The following is a 6,587-nucleotide window of genomic DNA, read 5'->3' on the forward strand; positions in this document are numbered from 1 at the left end:
TCAGTTTTCTCAACTTCCATAACCTACACCTTATTTCTAACTCAATCATGCATAAGGATGGTGTGTATTATGAGAAATACAATAAGAAATGAACCTTACAAGAGATTAGTATTAATAATTAAAGAAACAATTTTCTAAATCTAGGATTCTTAAACTTTTTTGTGACATGGACCTCCCTTTTGGTAGTCTGATAAAATGAGGAGATCCCTTCTCAGAGTAATGTTTCTAAATATAAAAACAATCCATTGAATTTCAAAGAAAAATAGTTTTATTGAAATAAAGTGTTTACTTTCTCACCATGGCAGCAGCAGGGGGTGGGAGGAAGTTCAATAAATATGACTCATGATTCCATATACAGTTTTAGGACCCGGAGCCTAGGGTGTTTAAGGAGACATCAACCTATATATTGAAATCTTCAACTTAAAAAAAAAGACCTTGACAGTGTACCTTAACTTTCTCAAGAACAATCACACAGCACGTAAGTTCTCTACTATAAGGAGAGTTTCTCTGCCAAAACAACCTATTTCTGACTTTGTACATAGTTCCTCCTGTCTGAGACACATGGAGGTATAGGAATTTTTTTTTGGTGAGGCAATTGGAGTTAAGTGACTTGCCCACGGTCACACAGCTATTAAGTGTTAAGTGTCTGAGGCTGGATTTGAACTCAGGTCCTCTGACCCAGGGCTGGTTCTCTATCTACTGGGCCAACTAGCTGCCCCTGAGGTATAGGATTTTAATCCACAATTTTCTGAAACAAGTTCAGCCCTCTACGTATAAATTCACTTTCCTTTTACCATATTTGTAATTGTACATAAGATCTATGTTAAAAGGTTATGTTTTGATGATAAAAACAAGTTGAATAATTTGCTAATCGAATCCTTCATGTCATTCATGGATGAAGAACACAATTTTCCCAAGAAAAAGTATATGGAATTATAAGTCATATTCATTTTAATCCCTACCCCACCCTGATAGGTAAATAAACAGATGGTTACCTCACAGTACTACCAAAAATGAACTCTGTCTGTAGAATTGGGGTATGATGAACACCATTCCAATCAAATGAGAGAAATGCTAAATCTGGGGATATCATTTTTGTTAGGTACATTAATCAAAAATGAGTTTGCTAAAATCATATCTGATGTAGTTTGTTACTAGGGTCTAGGAGGTCAGTAATAATGTATATTCCCAAGAAAAGAGGGAATGACCTTCATTTTGTCCCGCATATATTTTGCTATCTAACTAAGCAGAACAGATTGCCACCATCCTTCTATTGTTTGTTTGCTTTGGCTATTAACTACTGGGAGGAAAGGGACTTAATGCCCACTATAGTATTGTGCTTAGGGAATACTGCTGGATGGCATGGAATCAAAGGACCTGCTTTGTTGATGCAGGATAATCATCCCCATGCTCTCTTTCAGAGATTTATGAAGCACATAAGCACATGCACATTGCCATATCCTGTAAAGGAAAGCACTTCGTGAACCTTAAAATGACATATGAATGTAAGGTGGTATTATTAAGAACCAGTTAGAAAGCAGATGCTAGTCTTAGGTTGTCAGCAACAATGATGGACCTTTCAAGGGTAGGTAGTATTTGGAGAAGAAATAATTACAGCCAGTAATTCCCACATGCAAGAGTAAGTCCTATCCTTATGAAAATACATGCATTCACACATATACTATATATGTGCATATATATATATATATATATATCTCCTTGATCAAGAACATACACGATATTTTAACTATACATAAGTACTTGCAATTTTCTATTCTTTACAAATTATTTCATGTATAAATATTTCCTTTATTAGATTAGCCTATAAAATCCTCATTTCATAATTCTTTTATTCTCCCTTACAGCTAAGTAAATGAGAGTTTGCTTAATTGATTTGTTGTGTCTTTCCAATATTCTTTCAATAATATTGCAAACATGAAATTTTGATTTCCCTAAGATTTATGCTTATTGCTCAAAAGGTTTAGAACTTGAATGGCCTGATTTTTTATTTTTTTTTTATATTTGTCAATTGAGTAATAAGAGACTGCAGCCCTCATTTTATAGTTCTTAGGAGATGATTTCTAGGTTCTGTGGATGGTAGTGGGGTCTTGCAACCTTCTCTTAGTTATATCCACCTTTTATAGAAATCCACAGAAATATCATGGAACTCAGAGACTAAAATGAAGTCACTTAACATGATATTGATACATTTGATACTTTTGTATACAAAATTGATACATTTCATATTTTTCCTTCCCTCCTTCCTTCCCTCCTTCCTTCCTTCCTTCCTTCCTTCCTTCCTCCCTCCCTCCTTCCCTTCTTTTCTTCCTTCCTTTCTTTTTTTAAAAGAATTTGTAAACAGTTCTTGGTTATTTCTTAGATGTCCTTCAGGATCATTTCATTTTTAAAGAATGTCTTGATAAGTAATGCTATAGCATAGTAGATAGAAATACTTCTGTGACATTGTAGTTTCCCATCAATTTGGGTTGATGCTCCCAGAATTCATGTTCCAGTGTTAAAGCCTTAAGGCCTACTTATCCATCCCCATTCTTAATGGGAGAGACTACAGAGAAACCTAATTAAGGATACACTTTTTTTTTTCTAATTAAAATTCTCCATGGAGCATTAGTAGTTAGGGGATAATGTATCTTATTCTTCTTTCTTCTAATCCTTATCTTTAATGTATGCAAACATCTTAAGGCATTAAAATAGATGCATTTCCTTTGAATATATTTTATATACTTACATATGGGTTTTCAAAGACAAAAAAATTGGCCCCAAGTGCCAATGTACTGCTGAGATTCAACAAAAGTGCCAAAAAGTCATATTAAGACACTTCCTGAATAATATATCTCATAACACAGATCTCTGGATCTTAGAGTCTAAAATAAAACTATTTTTTGAATTAACTACTCAATATTCAAATCCCAGTTCACAAAAAAGGATCTTTTTTTGGCTTCCTGAATCAGCATGGGAAAAATAATTCTAAATACCATCTGTGAAGATTATGCTTCTCTTCTATTGTCTTGTTATCAAACCTTTAAACCCACCAAACTCACTGTGAAATTATCTGAGAAAATAGGAAATGCTGTTCTTTTCAGGGGGTAAAATTATCCAAAGCAAGTAACCTATATCATAGCAAAAGCAAGCAACAAACTTAAAATATCTCTTTAGAAAAAGGTAAAGTTCTTATTCTTTCTATACATGTTGTTAATATGAGGCCTCTTTCTAAGCACAGAGTATATAGTTTATCACATTACAAAGTGTAAGGATGCATTTTTACATCAGAATAAAGAAAAAACCTTTTGATTTTGCCATTAAAAATAACATCCTAGAGAAGCTACACCAACACTAAAATGTATCGATTTTTTTCAGTCTACTCACTCAAAATTCTTGGTATGATTTGATATGAAAAAATAAATTTCCTTCAATGTCTAGAAAGTTTTTTTCAAGTTTGAACCAAAAGAGAATGATGATGGAAGCAAAAAAAATTTATCTAAATATGCAGACCTTTTGTGAGATTCTCAATTGGCTTATGGTGCCCCATGGTGAATGTCAGTGGAATTGATAGTTGATAACAGGAACATTTTTCAAAGGTTCAGAAAAACAGCAACCAAATATCTTATATTAGTCTCAAATGTGGCTAAGGATTTAAGGAAACATACTTAAATTTAATGTGAAGAAAAGAGCAGTTAAAATTATTTAGGAAATGTTCTTCCCAACCACCATGTTACCAGACACAACAATTTTAGCAAAAAGAAAAGAAAAAGCCCGTTAACATTACATCTGAAAGTATTTGAAAATCTATTAGATTGGAAAGACTAAGAAGAATGTGATTTTCTAGAAAGACAGTTGGTCCAAATAAGCAATAAATACATTGCTGACCAATTTTTTTTAATTCTTAAGATTTTTGTCCTTCATACGTGATATCTCACCAAGTTGTATATCATATTAAATTATTTTAACTTTTTTTAGCGTGATCAATATAAATGGGATCAAATAGAAAACAAGGGCCGTGAGTTTGCTTTATAAGTTGTATTTTAAATTCCTAATATTCCTAGTAAATTCCTTTTCTGAAGGATATATGATCAGTGCTTCACGTTTATTTCACAAATAATGATGAGTTGCCAATTTGAGGCATCTGACACGAAAGAAAAAATCTCATATGCTCAATTCTGCAGTTTGGGGATTTTTAAAAGTGCCTCAGTGGATTGACTAAAGATTTCTTTGTTGAACTTAATTTAATTTTAATGATTGCTTTTCCACTAACCAATCTAAGAGAGCCAAAGTAGTCATTTAATATAATCTAATCCCTGTTTGACTGATGAAACCTTGAGAAAACGAAGAGTAACCATTTCATCATTTCTTTTGTCTATTCATAAACTCCTACAAGTCGGGGCGGAAGCCACTAATTAACTAAATTCGGCAAGATACTCAAGTAAACAAACTCATCTTGGAGAAGGTTCCAACAACTGAAAAATCTGACAAACTTTTAAACACTGGACAGAAGAGGGACTAAAACTTCAAATGACCTAGGATTGTGCTTTCTAGAAATGGGCTTCAGGGCTGGTCATTTGCATTCGAAGTGGCGTTATTCTTCCTCTGTTATGCAACATTTGAGTAAAATCGGCCATCAAAATTGCTATCAGCTTTGAAGACACTAGAGGGCAAGAGTGTCACACTCAAAACTTTCCTGAGGCCAGGCTCCAGTCCCACACTCAGAAGACAGATGCTAACTAAGATGATAAATAACAGGACTTCCGAATGCTACACTGAACTTGTAATGGGTCTTTTAAGAATATTTTAAATGCCAGCAGTTCCTAGCAGACGAAAAGTTAGAGGGTTAATAAATATGCATAAGTAAATAGAATCACAGTCTGCCAAAAGGAACAGCAACAATAAAAACCTTTCAAAATCTTATTTACAAACCAAGAGTCAGTTATCCCAGGAGGCTATTGCTAGTAGTCTAAATAAACTTATTTCAAACCGGAAGAGAGGAAAGCCTATTTAAATGGCATGTATGAGTTCCGGGATTTCCAGATTGCAGCCAACACCAAACTTGTTTAAGGAGTCTATCCACCATACCCTGGGGTTAGCAAGTAACCCAAATCCTTCCTGGTCTGATCACTGAGAAGAAGAAAAAAATTGATACCTCTCATTCAATTACCTCTGGAGGCTGCTCTCGGCGAACATGTTTCTTGCTCCGGCTTGTTCTTGACCTGCTGCAACTAGCTCTTCTAGACCCAGAACAGGGGTCTTCTGTGGCCAGGCTCCCGGCCGCTGTTGCAATCTGGTCTACAAAGAGGGGCCAGCAGCCTGAAGCTCAGCCCTGTGGGTGGCTGGCTGCTGCGAACTGCGTTCCCCCTCCTCTCCCAGGAATTCGAACGTCCCTTACCCGGACAGTAGCTGCTAGGGAGGAGGTGACTCCAGGAGGTACCCAAAGGGAATGAAATACAAGGAATTGGCGGGGGAGTGGGTGAAGGGAGGGAGCAGCCAGAGCTTCTCAGTAGGACTGTTCCCTCCAGAACTGCAAAGCAATGGGCGGTGAGGGAAGGCTGCTGCTTCTCTTGTCACCAGCTCCACTTAGAATGCACTCTGGCACTGATCCGGACCCAAAGTCCCTCTTACTTTTATCTAGCAGTGAAGGATGCCGCACTCTCTTGCTCCCTCCCAGCCCCTCCCATCCTCTCACACACTCTCAGAGGTGGCAGGAGAGAGGGAGCCAGAGCAGGAGTGGAAGGCAGAACTCCTTCTTCAGCGCCGGCAACCTTTCCATTGGCTGACCTTGTGTCCAATGAACTGCTCGTTCGGCTCCTTTCCCCAGGTCTAGAGGGCCAGAGATTCCGCGGTGCTCAGCTCCGGAATTCCATTTCCTTCCATGCTCTAGGGGTTAGGAGGGGCTCTGTAGGCTGCTGTGGGCTCTCTGTGGCTGCTGCTAGAGACAGAGACTGAGAGAGATAGAGAGAAACAGAGACAGAGAGTGTCAGAAAAAGACGCTGAGGCAAAGTCAGAGAGACACGGGCAGAGGCAGAGACAGACAAACAGAAACAAAGAGAGATACATAGACACAAAAACAGAGACATGGAGTCAGTAAGAGAATTAGAGACACAGAGATGGCTACAGAGATTGAGACAGAGACAAAAGCAGAAAGAGATCAAAACAAAGAAACTGAGGCAGAGAAGAGAAGGCCTGGAAGAGTAGGAGGAATGAGCATGATAACGGAAAGCCAAAAAAAAGAAGAAGAAGAATGTAGTCATGCCTGCCTTGGTGCTTTATCCTATTCGGAGATTGTGCATGCTCCTTATATTTTAAAGCATTGTCTTTTCCTGCCATGGTCATCTCCATATCTCAGGTTGATAGATGGGATCGTAGGAGCTTGGCCCCTCCGGAAACCTTGTAACTTAGGCACCTCAAACCATAGGAAGATTCAAACAAGGACACTACTTCCCCACCTGCCTAAGGGAGAGATCATCTTCTTTATTATCCAAGGTTACATGAAAATAGATATTAAACCTCTGGGGGAGATACAGCAAACTCTTCTCTCAGCTGTGCCACAGTCTTTTTCACTTCCTCACTAATTTTTCATT

The 6,587-nt window shown here is 37.5% G+C and overlaps 1 protein-coding gene across 3 annotated transcripts in view; it reads right to left on the reverse strand.

Moving 5' to 3' along the window:
- LOC122731518 (bifunctional heparan sulfate N-deacetylase/N-sulfotransferase 3) overlaps positions 1-5,991 on the reverse strand; it is a 230,118-nt gene extending 224,127 nt beyond the window's left edge. The window contains exon 1 of one of the 3 annotated variants that reach the window (XM_043971676.1): positions 5,396-5,991. The gene's annotated coding sequence lies outside the window, so the exon portion shown is untranslated. Of the gene's footprint in view, positions 1-5,152 lie in introns of all 3 variants that reach the window. The other 2 variants (XM_043971674.1, XM_043971675.1) reach the window with 2 other exon arrangements.
- Between the last annotated feature and the right edge of the window lie 596 nt (positions 5,992-6,587).

This window comes from Dromiciops gliroides, chromosome 6 (genome assembly GCF_019393635.1).
Source record: "Dromiciops gliroides isolate mDroGli1 chromosome 6, mDroGli1.pri, whole genome shotgun sequence".
Lineage (NCBI taxonomy): Eukaryota > Metazoa > Chordata > Mammalia > Microbiotheria > Microbiotheriidae > Dromiciops > Dromiciops gliroides.